Source organism: Diadema setosum, chromosome 15 (assembly GCF_964275005.1).
Source record: "Diadema setosum chromosome 15, eeDiaSeto1, whole genome shotgun sequence".
Classification (NCBI taxonomy): domain Eukaryota; kingdom Metazoa; phylum Echinodermata; class Echinoidea; order Diadematoida; family Diadematidae; genus Diadema; species Diadema setosum.
The window spans coordinates 12,749,160-12,771,060 of record NC_092699.1 but is presented as its reverse complement, the minus strand read 5'-3'; the positions used below and the strand labels follow the sequence as shown (position 1 = coordinate 12,771,060).

Below are 21,901 nucleotides of genomic sequence, written 5' to 3'. Positions count from 1 at the left end.
ATCACGCAGAGGATGACATCATGGAGTGGGACCACAAACCGCCGAGTAAGACACGTTTGACGTGGACATGCACAGAAGTCCTTTATCTCTCACAATTATTGCACCCGCCCCATTCATGTCTTCTTGAAGGATTTCAGATTTTGACTTTGCACCCTCCTTTTTTTTGATGGTGGTGGTAGAGGGAACAATGGGCTTTTGGATAAGAATGATGAATTGCACACACTGGTATGTTACTGGTTCACGGTTTATTCGTTAGTTATTTTGTCTGTTATTTTAAAATCGTGGTAGTTTGGATATTTTAGATATCTTTTATCTATTTTCACTTCCTTCTTTTCTCTTTTTTTTTTTTGATCTAGGATTTGTTGATAAGCACAGTGTACGTATCTTGTCTGAAGTTACCACCCTTGATCCTTTCAAATTTTCATTGTGGTTTTCAAACGAGGCACTTCGATTCTAAAGGGGTAGATAGTTGTTGGAAAGATGCATTTTTTAATATACTGTATATTCGTAATCATATATTATATGTTCCATATATAAGTGGCATTAGGAGCTTGAGAGGTGATGGTGTGTGGTCATGTGTGGTTGTCTTCCTGTTTGTCACATGATCAGGTCACATGACTCAGCAGGACCCAGGAGGAGAGACATCATCACAAAAAACTGTCTCAAAGAGTAAGGACATTAATCTGGGTGCCAGAGGCTGAACCTTGTTTTACTGTGCACCTATTGCTTTATGGTGGTTTCACTCTAATTTCGAGGGTGCTGAATCCAAATCTGGTTTATGCAACTCTTGCATCCTTGATGGTTTTTAGATACTCAAGATTACCACCAAATGGTCACCAGAAATTGTGTATATCTCAAAATCATTGAGGATGCAAGAACTGTATCATCCAGATTCGGATTAAGCGTCTTCGAAATGAGGTAAAGCCAGTAGAAAAAAAAAAAAAAAAATATATATATATATATATTGGGTGGATGGTAAAACAAGATTAGGTCCAAACTCTGACTTTGGTACCCAGACTATATCATTTGCTGTGTTCTTGCACAAACACCATTGCACCATGCCTCTGTTTTTGTGAAGTTGATTCTGTCTGTGTGTGTGTGAGAGTTTTGTTGTTGTTTTTTCTCTCTCTTTTAAATGAGATTGACCTTGTCTGTGCCAGAAACTTTGGACTGTGTGTACAACACTATAGGATTTTTTTTGTGCCATTTGGCATTTGAAGCGTGCAAAGGTTTGACAGAAAAGATATGATGGAAGATAGACAGAAGGAGGAAGAGGAGGAAAAATAGAAAGAAAGAAAAGAGAAAGATGACAAAAGAAGAATAGATCAAGAAAGAGGTGTAGCTAGGGAGATTAAAAAAAAAAAGAGGATCTTTATGTGTCGTAATGTGTCATAAATGTGCCATAAAAAGTAAATGTAGAGGTCCATGTATCTCATTCATTATTTTTGTTTGTGATGTAGGTTCCAGATATGAATGCAGACAGTGAATTCCAATACAAGTGTTTAACTATTGTTATACCTTCACTTGAATTAAGCAGCTGCTTTGATGCCTTAACCCTATTCTAACTGGGCTATTTGAGACCAAGTTTTTACTGGGGGGGGGGGGGGTCAATTTGACCCCCCCTTCAGATCTCGGCCGCCGATCGCGCGATCGCCGCAAAATTTTGCCTGTACATAGAGCCGGATGTCAACTACAAGATTATATGGTCATACAATAGAAAAAATTTGATTTTATATTTTTTAATAAATTAATTATGCAAATTAATGCATGAAATCATATTTTCACCTATAACTCCATTAGAAAGATTGAAGGATTGCTAAATTTTTGTGTCAGAGTTCCTCAAGACATATCGAACAATTTTCTTATAAAAAAATAGCGCAATCAAAGTCAGTTTCTTTTGTTTTGTATTGTTTTGTTAATTTCTTATGTATTTTATTGTTTTTTCGACCTTTTGTTTTCTATTATTTTTTTGCCAAAATTTGTTGCAGGCACTTTTCCAAGCTGATCTACATTAGAATTGATTAATTTCAATGGTTAAAAGATGAAATAATCCAATTCATATCAATTAAACAAAAAAACACAATTTGCATTGGATTTGCACACAAAATCATGAATTTGAGCTGTTTTTGGGTTAACATGCATATGCAAAACATTGCGTAACTTCAGAACGGTGTACCCGGACGTCGCAAATTTGGTCTCAAAATATGCGGGAGACTTCAATGAAAAAAGTCACAAAACGCCGCGGCAAAATCTTTGCGCGTTGCGGAATCGTGGCGCGAAATGTCGAGGGGGGGGGGGTCAATTTGACCCCCCCCCCCCCAGTTAGAATAGGGTTAATCATGTTAGCTGTGATGATTTTTTGCCTCATTCTGCTCACATTCTGTCTTTGCAGTGTCTACATTTTCCATTACAGGAGTAACATAGATATATATCAATATTTGGCCCCACTTCCATTACTAGCATGAGTACTGAAATGTAATCAGATATGTACACCAAGTGCTACTTTATGTCTAATTCTATGTTCATTAATGTATGTCAGGTACTCAGTCCCAGAATGTAGCATAGGCATGTCCCTGGTCTTGTCTTGAAAAGGTCAGTGGTTTTGAATTCTGACCAGGACCATCTAACTATTCTTTACATGGTGCAAAATCTCAAATGAATGGCTCCTTTCTTCCGTCCACTATTATGCTTTCCTTGATGACCACACACCAGGCCGTCCTTCCAATCATCCAGAGTTGAAAGAATCGTCCTCCTCAGCCAGTAGGAGACTGAGTAAGGCAGAGTGTTTTGCAGTGATCATTTCTGCTCCATTCTTTCCCTCTCTCTATCTTCCTTCTTTCTATCTATCTATCTATCTATCTATCTATCTAGTCTAACTCTCTACTTCTCCGCCTCACTGCAACTCTCGTCACACTGAACTCGCTGACTGTTTAAAGGTATTAGCCCACATTTGCAAACCCACGAAAATCATAACTGCATAAAACAGGTCCAATATGACTTCAAGTACAAGTTATAACAGTAACATACCTCACCTGTTGCTCTTTGTCTATACCATTCGATAAAAAGAGAGAAAATCATCGTTTTAAAATCAATTTTCAAACCGGGTCAACCCGACCCAAAATCGAATTACGAGCGCGGGCTAGCTACGTACATGTAACTTACACATGTAACGCATGCATGTAGTACGTACGTGGACCGGAGCTAGCGAGCGTTATACGCATGCATACGGTGCATTTTCATTCATTTTTATGAAAGTAATGGACTAATTGGAACGAAATTTTGCACAGGTGTTACTGTAATCATACCCAAACTCCATGCTAACTATGAGACCAATTGCTGCAGGTTTACAAATGTGGGCTAATACCTTTAAACGAGAATGTCATCAGTATGTGTGAAGCCTTCAATATTAAAGTGCATAAACAATGATATGATTGACTTACAGGTCAGATTTATATTTGGCTGGTTGTATTTCTTTCTTTGTATTTGGTTTTTGAGCAAGAAGAATGCTTGTTTTCGTTGCAAAAAAAAAAATGAAGAAACTCACTCTGTACTGCCGTATTTTTCTTGTCCACACATACCTCACTCATACATTAGGCCAGATATCCCAGCAACATGCATCTGAAAAAGGAGCATCACCGCAGACGAGCAGACGGCAGAGTAAGAAATCATTCAGCACTAAAGACACTAATTCTTCCCTTTAATAGCCATTATATCACTACTGTTTCCTTCTCTGTAATGATTTTATATCTCACCTCATTTCTTTGATCACCTACATATAGGGTTGAGATGTTGAAGTCGATGCATTAAATGTGAATAATTTTGCCACGTTGTGTTTGCACCAAGCAATTTGAGTTATTCATGGATTCATCCCTGGTTTTATTCTGACTTGATTTCACCACTTTCAAGTCTTAGCGTTTCTTTGCACTGATAATGGGAAGCCACAGTTTATGCTTCTGAGGGCTTTGTGTTTTAAAACAGTATCCGTCTCTCCCCTTATCTACGCTCTCCGCTCTGATCATGTGATCAGGCCGAACATCCCATAAAACAGCGGAGAGAGAGGCGTCACCACCAACAAGCAGACAGCAGAGTAAGACAGATGTGTAATCTTTATGACTGCCATTAGATTGTTATTGTGACGATGTTGAGAAGGAGGAGGAGATGACGAGGATGAGGATGATGATGATTATGACTATTATTACTGTCAGTAGTAGATTTGTTTGTTGTAGTGGTCGCTTGGATTATACAGTCATTGTTATTCTTACCAATTTATGAGTACCATTTTTTTTGTGTCATGAATATAATCATTTTATAGGGTTTTCTGTTGAGTATATCTGTGTATTATATTTTGTTTTGTTTTTGGTTGTAATATCAGCAGTGCTGCTTAGGATGTCATTTTGAAAGATGTACAAATCTTATGCAGTGAACAAAATAATCTTACGCTGTGTATCTTAAACTCTTCTCCCTCTGTTACATAGCACTTGTTACAGAGAAACAAGAACATCTTTAAATCACTCATTCGACATTTATCAGTTGTGACCATGCATATGAAAGTGCAAAAGAAAATAACAGGGAAATTACATGATTTTGGCAGAAACTTCACTGACACTTTTTTTTTTCCAGAAACAAACAGAAACTGTGATCAGTGATAAGCCTCCAACTAGTTCATTTCAGCCAGCGTATAAGTTGCACCTATTTTTTAGATAGGGTGTAGTAAAGACGTTTAGATGTAATATCCATAATTGTATAATTTTCTTCCCTACTTACTTTTAGGCGGCATATCCCAGCATGCAGTAGAGAAAGAATCCTTGCCACAAGCAAGCAGACGCCCGAGTAAGAATATTTCCAAATATAGAAGTGAGCGCCCTCTTTGATGAATCTCTCTGGCACTGTAATTCTAGTGATTTGCGTAGTGCCAAAGGCCATTTTCAGCTGCTCAAAATGTTCACTGTTACAATAATATGAATGTTGACTTTTTTTGATTAAGTTCACATTTTTGCTTCAGTCAATATATAATTATTTTCAAGGTTCCCACAATTCATTTGAAACAAGGATTATATGTACAGTACAGTTTAACTTTGGGTTGTCTTAAAGTTGAAAGGAAGCAAATTTCATTTTTACAGAGATGATTAAGACCAAGAGTAGAGGCAAAAAAAAAAAGGAGAAAAATATATTAGAATCAGCTTTACAAACGTACATTGTATGTGTGTGTGTGTGTGTGTGTGTGTGTGTGTGTGTGTTTATGTTTGGGTGCACTTGTACATATGTGACTGTGTTTTGAACTTTGCTGAATTTGATTAGGACAACCTGAACTGAGACTAACAGACTTAACTCTGAATGTCACGTCAACTGTCTTCACATTGTCCAATCCTCCCATGCTTCCATGACTGTCTACCATGCAATCAGGCCGCACATCACAGCATGATGCAGAGAAAGAGGCAACGCCTGTAGCAAGCAGGCAACAGAGTAAGAGAGTGTGCAGTGAAAAATTTAGACTCCCATATTCTGTTTCTCTCAGTCTAAGATTTACTTGTTGTATTGAAAATGATTAAAGGGATCGTATAGTTTTGGTTGAGACCTAATTTCAGGTTTCTAACATTTTTTGATGAGATAATGAGAAACCTCTTATGAAATATGAAAGAGCATATAATTCTGTGAGGAATTCAACATTTATTTGATGAAAATTGGTTTTGAAATGGCTGAGATATCCAAAAAAAGAGCAATTCTAATAAAGTGTGGGACCCACACTTTATTACGATTGCTTTGTTTTACTTTGTTTTTGGATGTTTCAGTCATTCCAAACCCGATTTTCATCAAATAAGCTTTGAATTCCTCTTAAAATGGTATGCTCTAAACTATATCAGAAGTGTTTTCTTGGTATCTTGCAATATGTTAAAAGCCCAATTCTCATCTCCACCAATACTGTACCATCCCTTTAATAATAATAATAATAATAATTCACATTTATAAAGCACATAATAATTAACTAAATTCTCTATGCTCTTGACGTAACATAAACAATCGATCATGACATAACATATATATACAATCATCAATACTTAAAACAGATAAGTTTTAAGTGCCTTCTTGAAAGAATCAAAGGAAGATATGCTTCTGATTGAAAGATTAGAATTGATTTTGTGTACATAGTGACCACAAGTAAGCATTGAATGTGTTAACCCATTGAGGACAAGCTGATTTTACTGTAGTACACCTTTCTCATAGACACCTGCCAGAGTATACGTGGGACTAGTCTTCAACTGGTTAAAATAAGCAAGCAACCATGCAGGACCGACAGCTGTTAGTCCCCTCCAAAGGACTAGGTAATAGAGATAAAGTGTCTTGCGTAGGGGCACACCTGCTGCAGCCAGGGGACTTGAACCAGGGGCCTTGCGATTGACAGCCCATGTTCTTATCCACTGAACCACATTAGCTCATTTTAATGACACTTTCACACATTGTCATATTAGGTTCACCTGCAATCAATTTATTTTTTCTACGAAATGATTAGTGATACCATTAGGTTGTTGCGGTACATTGTGTGCTTATAACGAGTAGTGACGTCTCTTGCAGTAATCTGCCCCAGTTGATTCGTCAAGTATAACTGTTGATTATGAAATTTTCAACTTTTCCTGCCATGTACTCTAAGGCCGCATATCCCAGCATGCAACGGGGAAAGATGGATCACCGAGGACAAGCAGACGACCAAGTGAGAGAATTTTTTTTTTTCTATTCAAATCTTTTGCCTTCTGCTATGTATGATCGTGGTTTGACACAGTTGGATTGTTTGGGGGATCATATTATGAGACTTCTCTGGGCGAGGTTTACATTCAATTTCTTAGTTGTGATGTTTGGAGTGTGATTCACATTTCCTTTACATTACTTTGTGATTTTAATGGCTATTCTTTATCATTTCTAGCAATCTTTGTGTCTGTTTTTATGGGTGGTTATCACTTTCCTTTATTTGGGGACCCTTTCCTCATTGCTTTCATATTTCTATCTTCACACAAATGCTTCCCACGTTGATCATGTGACCAGGTGGTACTTCTCATCATTCAACAGAGAAGGCAGCCGCGTCTCCCTTGGCTAGCCGCCGGCAGAGTAAGAGAAATTTGCTGTGACTGTGAATGCACCGTACTGACACTTCTTCCTTTTTGAAGTTTGCAAGTTCTCCCATGTGTAGATACACCTATAGATGTTGTGCACACCTAATTCATTTCTACCGTGGATCACATCATTGCAGACAATGTGTCCTTGCATCAGGAACCGGTATTTTCCGAAGGGCTGTTCTATGTTGATCTGAAATTTGAAACATTCAAATCAAGGAAAAGTATTGACTCTTGTCCAGTTTTGTAAGCCTTGTCTGGTCAGGCACTGTTTCTCTGCACTCTTGATACATTAGGCACAAAAAACTGATAATGCAATCCCCCCCCCCCAAAAAAAAAAACACACACACACACACACGCACACACACACATACACACACACACACACACACACATGCACATACACACACACAACAGACAAACAAACAAATAAACACACAAACACACAAAACAAAAAATGAAACAAAACAACAAAATAGAAAACGAGGAAAAGGAGAAAGAAATTAGCAGCTTAATAAGTTAGTCGCACTTTTGATGCTCTTAAATACATGTACAGTGTATGTACAATGAAGGTCATTGAATAATAACAACATACATGTAGAATACAACATACATATACAAGAGACACTGTGCCAGAAGAGGTCACTGAATTGTAAAAGTTTTTAACTTCTAAATATCTAACTTTAGTTAAAACATTTTAAAATGTCCAGTTGATTTTGATGTGCCCAGTTCATTTTGTGAGAGCCTTCTTCACCTGAAGAACATTTTGTGAATCCTGATACTGTGCATCACGTTCTTCTTGAAGTCCGTGGAGGATAGACTGCAGTGTTTCATTCAATTTCCTTTGCTTGTATGCCTTTTGCCGTACCCACCCTTCAAGGTCGCACATCCCATCATGCATCAGACCAGGGTCATCAGAATGCATGTCTCTGTCGGCTGTATGTGGTTCAATTAAGTCCTAGTACCCTCACAAGAAAAAGAAAGTCACTGGCAATGAATGCTAGCTATACGATTTAAACCGTCTTGTAATTCATCCATGGATGGAATTCCTGCTTTCTCCATCCACGTAGGTCGCGCATCCCACCATGCATCTGAACAGGAAGTGACATCATTGCACAGCAAGCCAGCGAGTAAGACCTCCAGCAGTTTGCGGTGATCCAACTTCAACCTGCACATTAAAAGTTTGATATGTAACATGTATTGTAATCACCGATTCCTTATCTCACTTCAAGCAGTGGACCCCTCCCCCTCCCCCCCCCCCACGTGTTTAAAGTTGTAGCTTGTCTTGTGCACTATTTACACCTTGTGCTGTTTAACAACATTTTCTCCCATTTGTCTTTACAATTCATCAAAAATGCATCATATTTTCACTACCAAATAATCTTTTTTCTTTGCAGTTTGTATAGGGGAAAAAAAAAGAAGCAATGCCTTCGACCTTCTAATTAAAGTTTCCATTCAAGTGACATTTTGACAGAAAGTGTGACAGAAAGTGTGCTCTAACAGTGTCGTCTTTCTCAATATAATGCACATGCCTAACCATGTTTTCTTGTACACCAACTACCATATTGTGTCTGCATTCAATGCAGGTACTATTAACAAATTGAATATCATTTCAAGACATTTTGAATGTATTGTGTATGTATATTACATATGTGTATGTAGTTTGAAGGATGTGAATTTCATGCTGTGTATTGAATTTCAAGATAAGTGTCGGCCTTCATAACTTGTTTTTGGCATTAACTGGTTGCTGTCATTTTCTCTCTTTTTTTGTTTCACCTTGCTGTGCAGAAGTTTAATAACCACACTTTGATAACTTTGCCTTTGGTATGAAAAATGAACTGATTTTCTTTTCCATGAAGGTACAGGAACATTTAAGATTGTTTTCATCTCACTCTTTTTAACATGCAGAATATATTTATAAAAAAGTCAAATGTTTCATGAAGTACATAATTCATTGTGATATATGGAGGGTACTTGTGTGTCGAAGTACTCACATTGTTGTCCATATGTGTATGTTTTGATAAAGCATAGAAAATACACTAATATTATTAGTTTGACAGACCCTGGTACCGATTTTTTTTCTAATTTTTTTTTCATGGTTTCTTTTTCCTGTTCCCCCCCCCCCCAAAAAAAAAAAGAGAGATCTTTCTCTACATGTGACTCCTATTCTTGGGAAATGTGCATGTTACAGATTTGAAATGTAACACTTCACAAGTCCTCCAAACCATGCTATCACAATGACACTGCCATTTCTCTGTGGTCTGTCTCTCATCCGGCCACGTAATCACGTCGGACTTCCCATCATGCAACTGGGGAAAGGAGAAAAGGAGCCACAGAGATTAAAGTACTCCATGACAAGCCACTCACCACTTGTTTCATACCGCAATTTACCCCTTTCTGTACCAATGTGGCGTATAGAGGGTTGAATGTCTCTTCATGTCCTGACAAAAGAATATTAAAGCTGCCATGACTTGGGAGGTCACAGTTGCTTGGTGTCTTCCTGATTCTAATGTATGATGTGCTGGCAGCCCTGCATACAGTAGATTACTGGGTACATCTATGCAATGCACCCATAACCCTGTTTTGTTTTGTTTTTGTTTTCTTCTTCTTCTTCTTCTACTATGATAATCAAGCAAAGTAAAACAAATTGTTCTTTGGCTGCCATGATGTGTAGTGGAATACATTTGGCCAGTCATCCTGTGAAATCCCTTCCATTTCTGATCCCTGTTGTCCAGCTTAAAATGTATTTTGTGATCTGATGACATGACAATTTTTTTTTTTCAGTCACATCAAATGCATTTGTGCCAAATTGAATATTCTCTAAAGACCATTCCTCAATTAGTTTCCACCGACTCAAACATTTTGTTATGTGTAGGAAGCATAATTGCCATTCAGACAGATGAGCAAATGTTATAACATGATTATGTGTAATGGATTAAAATGCTTATCATTACATTGCTTCAGATAAAAACTTTTATCAAAAGGCTCTTTAAGTCTTTTTTTTTTTGTGATCCTCATGATGAGTGATTGTATTAAATACACAATGCATGTGCAATCTTGATTGTTATTTCCCTCTAAAATATTTGTACAAACACCTACATTGTATTTAAAGGCTGAATCTTCTTTTTTATCATTCCTTGTAGCTTCGATCTCCTCCCCCTTCCCATAAAGAGCAAGAAATACAAAAATAGAAATAAAAATCTTTAGAAAATGAGTAATTTATTGTCATCATATCACCACATATTTCATTTGGTTCATACCACTCTTTGCTGCCAACATGGAATCAGGTCAGCCTTCCCATAATGCAACTGATGAGAAGGAAGTATCACCATTGCATGTCAAGCCACAGAGTAAGACATGGCTCACTCAGTGTGAAGTTTACCTGCACTTTGAGTTTGATTCAGAGTGAACCTGTGGAATCACACAGTCGATGCCCCCAACACTTTTATTTTGTAATCGAGTGAGAGCAGTTGTTACTAATTATATGCTTGAAACTGTGAATTGGCACCAGTTTCTATGTACACTCTTTCACTTCTGGCCCCTCCTCCATACATTCCTTTTTAGTTGAAGTGTTTTGTGTCCGCTGGTCCATTTCATAATCAATTGAAAGCCTTAACATAAATCTCAGAATGGCCAAAGTCACTCAAATGTAGCTATGAGAGACTTTCAGAGAGATGTAAGATTAATTTGGTGAAGTCTCTCATTAGTGTGTCTTAAAAGCAAAAAGTATCTCATAAGACTTTCATGAAATGGACCCATACTCCTTTCTTTTCTCTTTTATTTTGTGCAAAACTCCTATTTTCCCCTCTCTTCCTCTTCTAGAATTGTAATTCTTAAGATCCCTGTGAGATATTGCTGTGTGAATTTAACTTGTTGCAGATAATTTGAATTTGCAAGAGAACAAATGCTCTGTGGCTGTCTTACTCTGAGTATTAAGACACAGTACCAGATTGGAATAGGTTTCAGTAATGATATATTCCAAGATGATACTACTAGCTTACCCTCTGATTGAAATGAAAACACTTCACAATTGTTTAGAGATTTGTGCTGCAAGTGTTTACCAAACCATAAACATGCGTGCTCTTTACTGACCAATTTCACCAGTGTGTAACTTGCTATTTTCAGTGGCGTTGGTACTAGGATGAAGAGAAAAATGTCTAATGCACTTTTTGTGTCCTTGTGCTATTTTGGTAGACTAAAAAAGATCATGTTTATTTGTCTGTGAGTGACTGTGTGTGATGTGGCTTGTGGTGCAGAGCGTGTGGGTGAATGATGACAATCTGAGTTTTTGTTTTGTTTTGTTTCTTCAAAGGAAGACAACTCCAGGTAACCATGCTGTCAATGCAGTTACTATGACAACCCCTTGTCTTGCATGTTTCACATGGCTGTATGGATTCAAGATTAAATCCAGATATCATGATCAGACCAACAAAAAGCTTTTTTCTTCAGTACCATGCATGTGTTTGTAGACACACATGCAAATTATTGGTACATTGTATAATATGCATCATCCTGATTTTGTTTCTTTGTTTTGTTTTTGTTTTGTTTTTGTTTTTGTTTTTGTTTTTAGCTTATAAACTAAATATTATGTAACGAAGATTATAAGCTGCTATATGCAAATGTATTACAACAGTGAACTAGGATGACTCCCAAACTTCATATGTAATAACACACAGAAGAGTTTTATGTGCCTCTGGCACAAAGGAGTGCCAGAAGCATTATGTTTTTGGATTGTCTGTCTGTCTGTCTGTCTGTCCTCACACTGCATTTACGCGTGTATTACCCACTGTTTGAGCAATAGTTCACATATTTGTTCCATGAACAATAAAGGGCGACTCTATGCACTTGAACATAACCTCATCTTCTAAAACTTTTCTCAACAGCTGCTTGCCTTAAGTTTTTTATTTACCATCGTTTCCCATGGTGGGCTAGAAACAGCTAGTTTCATGAGATATACAGCATTGCCAAGGGGAAAATCTTGTCTGTCTCAATTTCACCTTTAAGTCAAAATCATCTCCCTGAAATTCCATTGATCCGAAGCCAAAAATATTATCTGGCTATTTTTTGTTGGTTTGTGACTCAAGTTCACATGGATTATGTTCAATTACTGTTAAGCAAGAAGTTTTTGCTTTGTGAAATTTTTGCAAATTGCCACTGGTATTCAGTGCATATCATGTAGACAAGAACTTTCACCTGTATGAAATGTTGCAAATCTTGGCTCTTGCGAAATTCGGGAAATTAAAACGCATGCAAAAATTTCTGGTTTTACAGTATGTCATATCTTTATCTCTCTCTGTCTCCAGGTGCAGCCTCAAGAAGACAAGGTAGCGCGGGATCGGCTGGGAGGAACAAGTGAATACTGGATGCATGCTACTGAATCAGAGTGAATTATCTCCAGCAATCAATGGTACAGGGTTCACTCCTTCAGCTAATGCATGCCATGGCAGTAAAGTCAACTGCCGCTGGTTAGCATTCTGAGAATAAAGCATGGTGTGATTCTATGATGAGGGAATTTTTGAAACCTGTAACACATCTATAAGTGTGCCAAGTAAATTTTGGCATGATGACTAAAAGTACTATGTGCTAGTGTGTACATATGATTCTCCTTGTAAATTGCAGTTGAAATAAGAATTTGATACTTATTATTCTTGGGCTTTGTAAGGCCTTTATAAAACATAAAAACATGAATGTGCAGAATTTGTATGTATGTATGTGTGTGTGTGTATGTGTGCGGGCGTGTACATTTGTGTTTATTTTTTAGAAATAGAGTGCTCCTTTGTTTTTCATTGTATTTGTGTAGAACGATAGGAATGCATTGAACAGATAATCAATTCATCATGCCTCCCCTAAGGAGGCCAGGGAAGGAATGACTGAACAGTATGTTTGACAGTGGAAGGAACATAGGGCTACTGACCTACTTTACATGTCAAATGAAAATAGAAACAAGACTAACTCTTCGAGTCCCTATTCACTAAATAGCATTTATTTCCTTGAGCTGTTTATAGGCACTTGATTAGTTCCCTTCTAAACTTGGCCGTAATGTTCGATGAAACACACCCACTCAGATGCAACAGTGTGACTGTCTCACATAATTGGTCATCATGACATCACTGAGATAAAGATATGCAGTTCTGTACATAGGGTATACAGACTCCCTCTCCACTGAGCGTTGCATAGTTTCAGATCATCTATACCAGTCCGTGATGAGAGCACACTTGCAGATTTGCAGATTGTCCAACAGCAAAGCACTGCAAGGGTTAAGAAGTAAACTCAGCCATAGAAATCCAGAATTTAAAAACTTGTTCCTGCACTGCTGGACACTGCCACCCTAGACCAAATTGTACAATAGATATCATGCCTTAACCCGTTGAGGACAGACTGATTTTGCTACAACACACATTTCCCATAGACACCTGCCCGAGTATACTCGGGACTCATCCTCAACGGGTTAAGTAAGATTTAGGAACCAAGAGAATAAGTAGTTAGAATGCTTTTATGAAAATATGTTGTGTTTTTATATCAATATCATAGACTAAAGGAAGGTTTCCACGGTACTTGGTATATATCTGTGGATCCATTACTGTTTGTAAAGCCCTCTGTTGTTTGCATTTTCCCCCATCAAGCTGTATTATGCCTAGCATTATTTTAAAGCATCACATTTACTAAATAAATGGTCTCACAATTATGACACAGATTGGATATCATCCCATTTTAAGAAAGACTTGCTGACTTCCCGAAAATGTGAATTTATGCAATTCCCTTCACAAGGCCTTGAACAGATTTGATGGGACTCTGTGAACCAATGAACCTTCTGTCAGTACCGCACTGTCACATTGTCAAGCCTTGAATTTTGTAGTACCCAACAACTAATTGATTAATTCCAAATGAAATTGACATGCTACAGGCATGTTGTAAACTATGACTTCAATGTTAATAATCTTTTTGTATGCATTTTTTTGTATGCATTTGGCCAATGCCAAATTTGTCTTACGATGTTTCATAAAAAGTTCTTAGGGTGAGTCAGAAAAGACACATGAAATATGCACCTTGAAGAAATATGATACAAGATAAACATGCAATATATATTCATATTACATGTTTGTATCAGTGAATGTCTGTTAGAGATATGGTGCATTTACAGCCAGCCAGTTGCTGTATATTATTTCTGCCATGATTAATCTGCTCTAATTCATATTCTGTAGTTCTTTGTGTAGAACTCGGATATTTGAGATATTGTATATCCTTTCCAGTGCATAGTTATAATGGTGCATGATGTATTCAAATAGTTTGTGGTTTGCTGTACAGGCGGTTATGATGAAATAATGCAATCTGATACAGAGCAATGGAACTCACCATGAACAACAATGTGAAAATTGTACAGATTAGTATATCATGTATATACACATGTAAATACATGTACGATGTATGTGCAAGAAGACCCAGAACAAAGTTTGTACGTACAGTTGGATGAGACAGTGTCATAAGTTATCTTTGGAGTTATTACATACATGTATATACACATGTACTTTCCCCAAAGCCTACTGTTGCTGTAGTAATTTCTATGTCAATCTTCATTCAATGTGCATGTACTCGTATTATGAAATTCAATATTTCATGTCAGTTTAGGGTTTTTGATTGAAAATGGTGACTATTGATAGTCTATCCATATTGTTTATATTCATTGTTTCTTTCACTTGTTTTAACTCATTCGCTCTCATATGGAGGAATTTATCTTTGTTTGATGCCACTGTAGTTTTGAGATATAATATAAATAGCATTAGAATACTCATTTATATTTTTCTTTTCTTTCACTCAGACGTTGGACAAATCTTTCATATGCTGTTAATAATGTGTGCATCATATTCGTTTTCGTCACCTCCTTGGCGTATTTACACTTTTGCTTTTTCATCGTACATTGTTAATATATATACAGCTGACTAAACTTTTAAAATTATATATCATTTCAGTTTCCTTTTGTCATTCTATTTAATAGGGGAGATGAGGGTGTAAATGATGACTCATCATACAATACAGTGTTCTTGCACTCAAACATAATTCATAGTTTATTTGTGTATTACTAAGATAGATTATGATGTTGTACAATGTGTCATTCCAAGACAGAGCTTTGCCATTTTGTTTCGATTTCAGTTTATATTTCTTTGTTCGCTAGCTTTATTCTGTCACATGCTGTTCAGAGACTATGGAACGCTATGTCATCAATATTAAGGAGAAGGTAATGGATGTAAGGTCCACAGCATTTTATCCTCAGGGTTATAAGGCAGGGTGTATTCATGTTAAAAGGAATGAATATCAGAGAAAAAAGAACATGAAAGGGCATTGGTTTGTATCCCCGTTAGTTCTCAATATGAATATTAAAAGATATCTGTTGTTGAACCAAATACAAACATTTAAATGACTTTCCACACAAAATAAACAACATGAATTCTTAGCGATGATGTAGTAATTGATGGAAGTGATAAGAATAATGTGTTTTCATGTTGTCATCCCCAGCTGTATTCTAGTTGTGTAATTGTACATCAGTTAAAGAAGATTAACTTATTACTTATGTGTACTGCTTGAGATTATCAAAAAGCTTCAATGCCTAAAGTTGATTTTGATTATTGTGTTCAACTTTGCTGGTTTTCTATGTGTGCTTCTAATTAGGTCAAAGTGAACATACATGTTCGCATGGTAGATGTGTGTAATAGTGTGTGCAGAGCTATTTTCCCGTCCATCTTCAAGTACAGAAGCGACTAAATAGCCATTTTCTTGCTCCTCCATATGTTATACAGATTCTAGATTACTGTTTATTTGTTTGTTTGTTTGTTTGTTTTTTCTCACACTGTATGCTATACTTGTAGTATACATTTCAAGTTTATTTTCTGATTGCGGTTTTGGTGTGTATGAAACATGGTTAATGGTATTCAATCTCAGGCACTCTGCATAATGTGTTCAGATGAAATTGAGGACATTTTTGTGAATTCTGAATTGTTAAGGGTTGTCTGGTTGAGGACAATGCAAATGAATAAATTAAAAGAAAGGGATGAGTTATGACATAATACCAAGTACTGAACTTGTGTTCTCTGTTGTAACTGACCTTCATGATATCTTACATATTCTATCTCTTTGTAGTTGTGTTGTCTTTGTACAAATATGATACATATTTACACACCGTATACATAAATAGCTTTACTCACAACACTGTATAATCTTAAACAGAGCCAGTTGACAACCTGGGCAGAATCACCAGTTTCTCCAAATAATACTTATTCTAGATTTTCCCTACTCCTTTCGTTAAATGGTGTGTATAGTTCTGGTTGAGGTGAGGATTTAGCTTTTAATGTTTTGCGAGATATTCAGAAATCACTCTATGAGATGTCAAAGAGCGTGCAATTCTACGGGTTATCAACAGTTTATTTGATGAAAATCGGTTCTGAAATGGTGTGGCCTGTTGCCTTTTATTATTATCATCACTTTTTTGGATATCTCAGCCATATGAAAACCAATTTTCATCAAATAAATGTTGAATCCTTCTTAAAATTACATGCTCTTTCATATTTCATAAGAGGTTTCTCGTTATCTCACCTAGGAATGTTCAAAACATAAATCCCCACCTCAACCAGTACTGTACAGTCCCTTTAAGGATAATTATTAGAACAGAGGGAAAATCAAGTTAGATTGCTTTACAAGACTGTCCACTGAACTAGACATGTGAATTAGGTCGATATCAGTTTTTCACGAAAACGTGTTAAACTTCAGGATTCCCCTCCTTTTCTCCGATTTTTTTCCAGTTTTAATATATAAATGAAACTTTCACGAGTGTGTGTACTATGAGAGAACTCTGTAGACCTACAGTGTACCTCAGAGATGTGTAGGTCAGAGAGGTATGCAGTGGGGATCCAGACGGGGGCGCACCGGATGCTCACCCCTTCTTTATTTTCTGTTAAAACAAAAGAAATAAAAAGAATAATATAGGGGATGCATGCACCCCCTTCAGTTTTGTAAAGGAGCCTCCCCTTTTAATACGGAATTCCTGAACCTGCCCCCGGTATGGGATTTTGCTAGGCCAAGCAGGAGAGAGTGTGATACGGGGTTGCCCCCCCCCCTCCCCCCTCCCCCCCCCCCTCCCCCCTCCCCCCCCCCCCCCCCCCACAGTATGGTGCTTAAGTATTTTAAGCTACAAATTGTGCCATTCGGTGCATATTTGAAAAAGGCCTTAATGGGATTTCTGGTTGTCAGAAATCAATGGTTTGTTAAGTTATTTTTGTTTTTTGTTTTTTTATTGTTTTAATTTTGGTTTTGGTTTTGTTTTTGTTTTTTTTTGCTTTGTTTTGTTTTTTGCTTTTTTGTTTTTTGTTTTTTGTTTTGTTTTTGTTTGTTTTTGTTTGTTTTTGTTTTAGGCGTGAGAGAAAGAAGCTTGCCTGGTGTGTGAGTGTCAGAAAGGCCCCAGAGACGGCAGTCCAGGGCGTCGTGTCTCAGGCTCGAGTCTTGGTAGGTCTGCTAATAAACAAGGGCATCTTTAATACATTGTACCTGCAAGTATGGAGGTCCTCCTTGACCCTATGAGCGCTATAAATGGAGCAAGACTTGCATGTTATTGTATACTAATGTCATCAGTCATTATAGACATACATGGCTCGTTAACCATACAGGCCATTTATCAGAAAAGCGCTCGTGCAGAGTCATACATTAGCGATAAGGTGTAATGACTCCTCTTATGCACTTTCATCCAATTGGAACATCTCAAACACTGCAAATTCAATACAAGCTTCACAACCATTGTCTTTACTCGTTTGATATGGGCCCGTTTGTACATGTAGTTCAAATGTATTATTTTCTGATTGTTTTTCACAAAAGCATTAAAGACTTGTTGAAAAAAAAATTATTTTCTGTGTGAATCATGGATCAACTTACCTGCTGTGAATGTCCGGGTGCGAATATTACAGCTAGGAGCTTGACAACGGCATGCACTCGGTCGGTGTCAACAATGCGCTGCTAGCGTTGACATTATTGAAATCTCGTATTTGACTTACCAGGCGTTCCGGTGAAATACTCACGGTACTATTGAGTGTACAAGTACACACCTGTCGCACAAGAAAGGTTGCTAAGCAACTACATGCGGTTGAACATACGGCACCGTTTTGCTCTTTGCAGTTCCGCTGCATGTAATTGTTCACAACCCGATATCAAGTGATTTTTCCGATCTGTCTTCCAGTAAGGTGATGGCAGCAAAATTATTTTGTGTAGAATATTGATGACAATTCTGGGATTTGTAAGTAATTTTATATTAGAAGCGTGCGAAAACTGGTCTTGACTTATCAAACGTCTTTGCTGGAGCAACGGTCCGCACAAAAAAAAAAAAGAAAAAAAAAAATGTTCGCGCCACCGAAGAAAGGAGCAGCGAAGAAGACGACAAAGAAAGACCAAGGTAAGAGATTACTGAAATCGTTCTATCTGATTGCGTTCTCCATAGTGCTCTGCTGAAATCATTGTCTCGAGTACCGAGTGCTACGGGGGAAAAGGGAAAAAGAAAAGAAAACGCCCAATTGTGTTTTGACACCGATTTTGACGTAAAAATTCTAATTAAATTATGTACTCCAAATCCTCACCTGTTTTGTACTGTAATGTAAACGAGTTATGTAAAGCTATGCTTTCATCCTTTCATTTTGATTTTTATCAACAATATGCAACAGGGACTACCGTCTTTTCGGTGAACTTTAATGTCACCTGGGAACAAATTCCATTTTAAAAAGAAGTTGCTATGACAGCAAAACTCTTGCTGCAATGGCAAGTGTCATGGTAATTTTTTTTTTTAAATCCTGCTTCTTGATTGGCTGTTGCTACGAGATGCTACTATCGTAACATCTTTTATGGAAATAATATAACCTTTATACTCTGACTACTTTAATGGGAAGGTCATAAATTCTGTCAACATTGAATAGCGTATTTTTCATCGCCAAAATATTCTCAATTCCCTTGGCGATTGTACCAAAATGATGGCAATTATTGCCAAACCAGTATAATTGTGATGACATTTGATACTTGTGATATTTATGAGTGTAATGATATTACAGTCATAAATATCATAGATATTGATGATGATAATGATGATGATGATAATGATAATGTTGGTAATGATAAATATGATTATTAGATAAATACTGTTACAAGCATTTTATAGCAGTCTTTCTTTCTTTTTTTAATCAACCTGCAAATACAACCCGTGTCACCTTATAAGTTTCAGACTTCCAGCTAACCTAAATATTCGCTAAATTAGTGACATTCGTTTGATTGTTCGTTTGTTTCGTATACTTTAACTCTTAAGTCTTCGTACAACATGTAATCGTGTTCCTATAACATACAAAAGTATTCAGTCGTCGCCTTAATTGTTTGTTAACTAAATATCAAGTGCAGAACACAAGTTTGTTTCTAGCTGACTCGGAAATATTCTTGTTTCGAAACACCTTTGATACCTTGCGAAACGGGCTCACTTCCATACATAGCAGAGACCGGTTTAGCATAGTATATAAATGACATGTCATTGTATTCCTCGTTGACAACTGGATTTCCTGACTACCAGCGAGCATATGCTTGAGGATTGAAAAAGATAATTTCATATAGATATATGTACATTGCCAGTTTTATAACTACGCAAGAATATCAATGCACCATTCTCAGAAAAAAAAAAAAAATGGCTGATTATCAAACGATCGTTATAGTATTATATAGTACATTTGGGAAATTCCCATACATTTGAAGACATTGGTATGCCAGCATATTGAACATTGCACACTGGATTTGATTTGCACGAGACTCGGAGTACGAGACTCGGCGTAATCAGTGCGTGTATAATGTTATTGTTTTAGAGACGAAAAACAAATCACAGAGCTATGAACCAACTCACGTGTACCAACTCAAATCAAATCAAAGAGATTACAATAAATGGTGCACTAACCAGATCAGTTCTTCACTGATCAACCTACTCGGCTGTCTTCGAAATTCTTACTTCTCCTTTGGCTTCGTATCCGGGTGACGAAAATCGAGTTGTCAAATATGCGCTTGAAATGAGTAGCTGAATAAAACGGTGCAGACAACAATAGATTAAACAAACATAGCAATGTCTACAGTCTTGTTGTTAAAGATGGGCACAGAATACTCTCTGTCTCTCTCTTTCTCTTTCTTTCTTTCTTTCTTTCTTTCTTTATCTTTACATCCGTCCGCCAATCAGCCTATATGTCTATCTATCTGTCTATCTATCTACCTATCTCAATTTCTCTCTCTGTACATGTTTCTCGTATTTTGTTTTCTAACTTCCATCTCTCCTTCTCAGTGCACTTCTTTCGTGTATGCATGGTGTTTATAAGATGCGTACTACGTGAACAAGAGTAGTCGATGTACACTGACGCTGTTCTCTAGGCGCAGACCCGCTAGCCCGATCGACCTGATGCAATTCATTTACAATTTAACAGCGAGAAAAAAGAAACAAAACCTAAAACATTTAATAGCGGTTTGCTGTTGTTGGTTTTTTTTTTTGGAATATGTGCTCTAAGTTCATGAAACGTACACATGTTATAGTAACAGAATGATACTTAAGGAAAATATATTGATTTTATATACCTTAAACACTGTGACAAGGAACTGTGATACTACAAAGGTTTTGTCAAACTGCGTTCGTTTTCATTTTCATTTCCAGCTTCGGTCGAACACGTCGACGTCAAGGCTCTCATCAAGGACTTCAAAGACTCGTATCGACGCCTCGACGACTATGTAGCCAAGGAAAAGAAAGGCAGAGATGACTGGGACAAACATTCGCCTCAAAAGATCCAGAGTGGGGCAATTTCTTCCAGTGACGATTCCACTCTACAAAAAGAGGAGGCAACATCGACCTCTCCGCGCGTCGACAAGCAGCAGCCGAAGGCGGAATCGGGTGCCGTTTCAAAGGACAAAGATGGATCGATTGTTGATGTGAAAAGATCGGGCAATTTCGAAAACATCTACGATGACGAAAATAGTTCGGAAACAGTCAGCCAGGGGGTTGTCGGCCCGAAATTGCCCGACGATGTATCGCTTCTACTGGAGAGCTATCCCAAAAAGTTCCACGAGCTGCGCAAAGTCATGGAGGACATGAAAGTGAGGCACGCCAAATCCGTTGCTAGGTTACAGCAGAAAATGAAGAAGGACGCCAGCAGGCGGGAGGCTGAGGCCAGGGAGGCGGCGAAGAGGAACGTGCAAGAGGAGACGGAAAAACTGAGGCGGAGCCTGAAGCAACAACGCACCAAATCCCTCCAGGCTTTGGAGAGTGTGAAAATGGAGAGGCAAAAGTATGTCATCGATGCTTTTCTTCTTTTTTTTTCTCTTTTTTTTTTTTTTGGTCAGTTATGGTATCTTTCCTCAAAGAAGTGTTATTTTAAGCTATGTACTGATAACTTCAATACGCTTTATTTATTTGGCTTACTTTGTTTGTTCATGCATTAGCCTTGAAAAAAAATCATAGTAAACATACATTTTTTTTTTTCGAAAAGAAAAGGTTTTAAACTTTATGAGTAAATGAGTGGTTTGTTCGTTTATTTTTTTAATGGAAACTAGCATACAATGTTGGTAAAAGGGCTTCGTATAAATAAATTGATAAAGGAGCCACGTTTGCATTGATGTTAATATGATTACAATCTTCATTGTAATTTTTGTGGTGTTTTTATGATGTGCATACGATGGAGATGGAAATTGACGAACTAATTTCTACCCCCCCCCCCCACCCCGTTTTGAGATGAAGATTTTCCCTATCAGTGCTTTCTATCTAG

General features: G+C 37.3%; 1 long non-coding RNA gene across 1 annotated transcript; it reads left to right on the top strand.

The window, feature by feature from the left end:
- On the top strand, positions 1-3,639 carry LOC140238816 (uncharacterized). Its single transcript, XR_011901921.1, has 3 exons — positions 1-45; positions 610-669; positions 3,595-3,639. It is a non-coding gene; the product is annotated as an uncharacterized lncRNA (long non-coding RNA).
- The last annotated feature ends 18,262 nt before the right edge of the window (positions 3,640-21,901 follow it).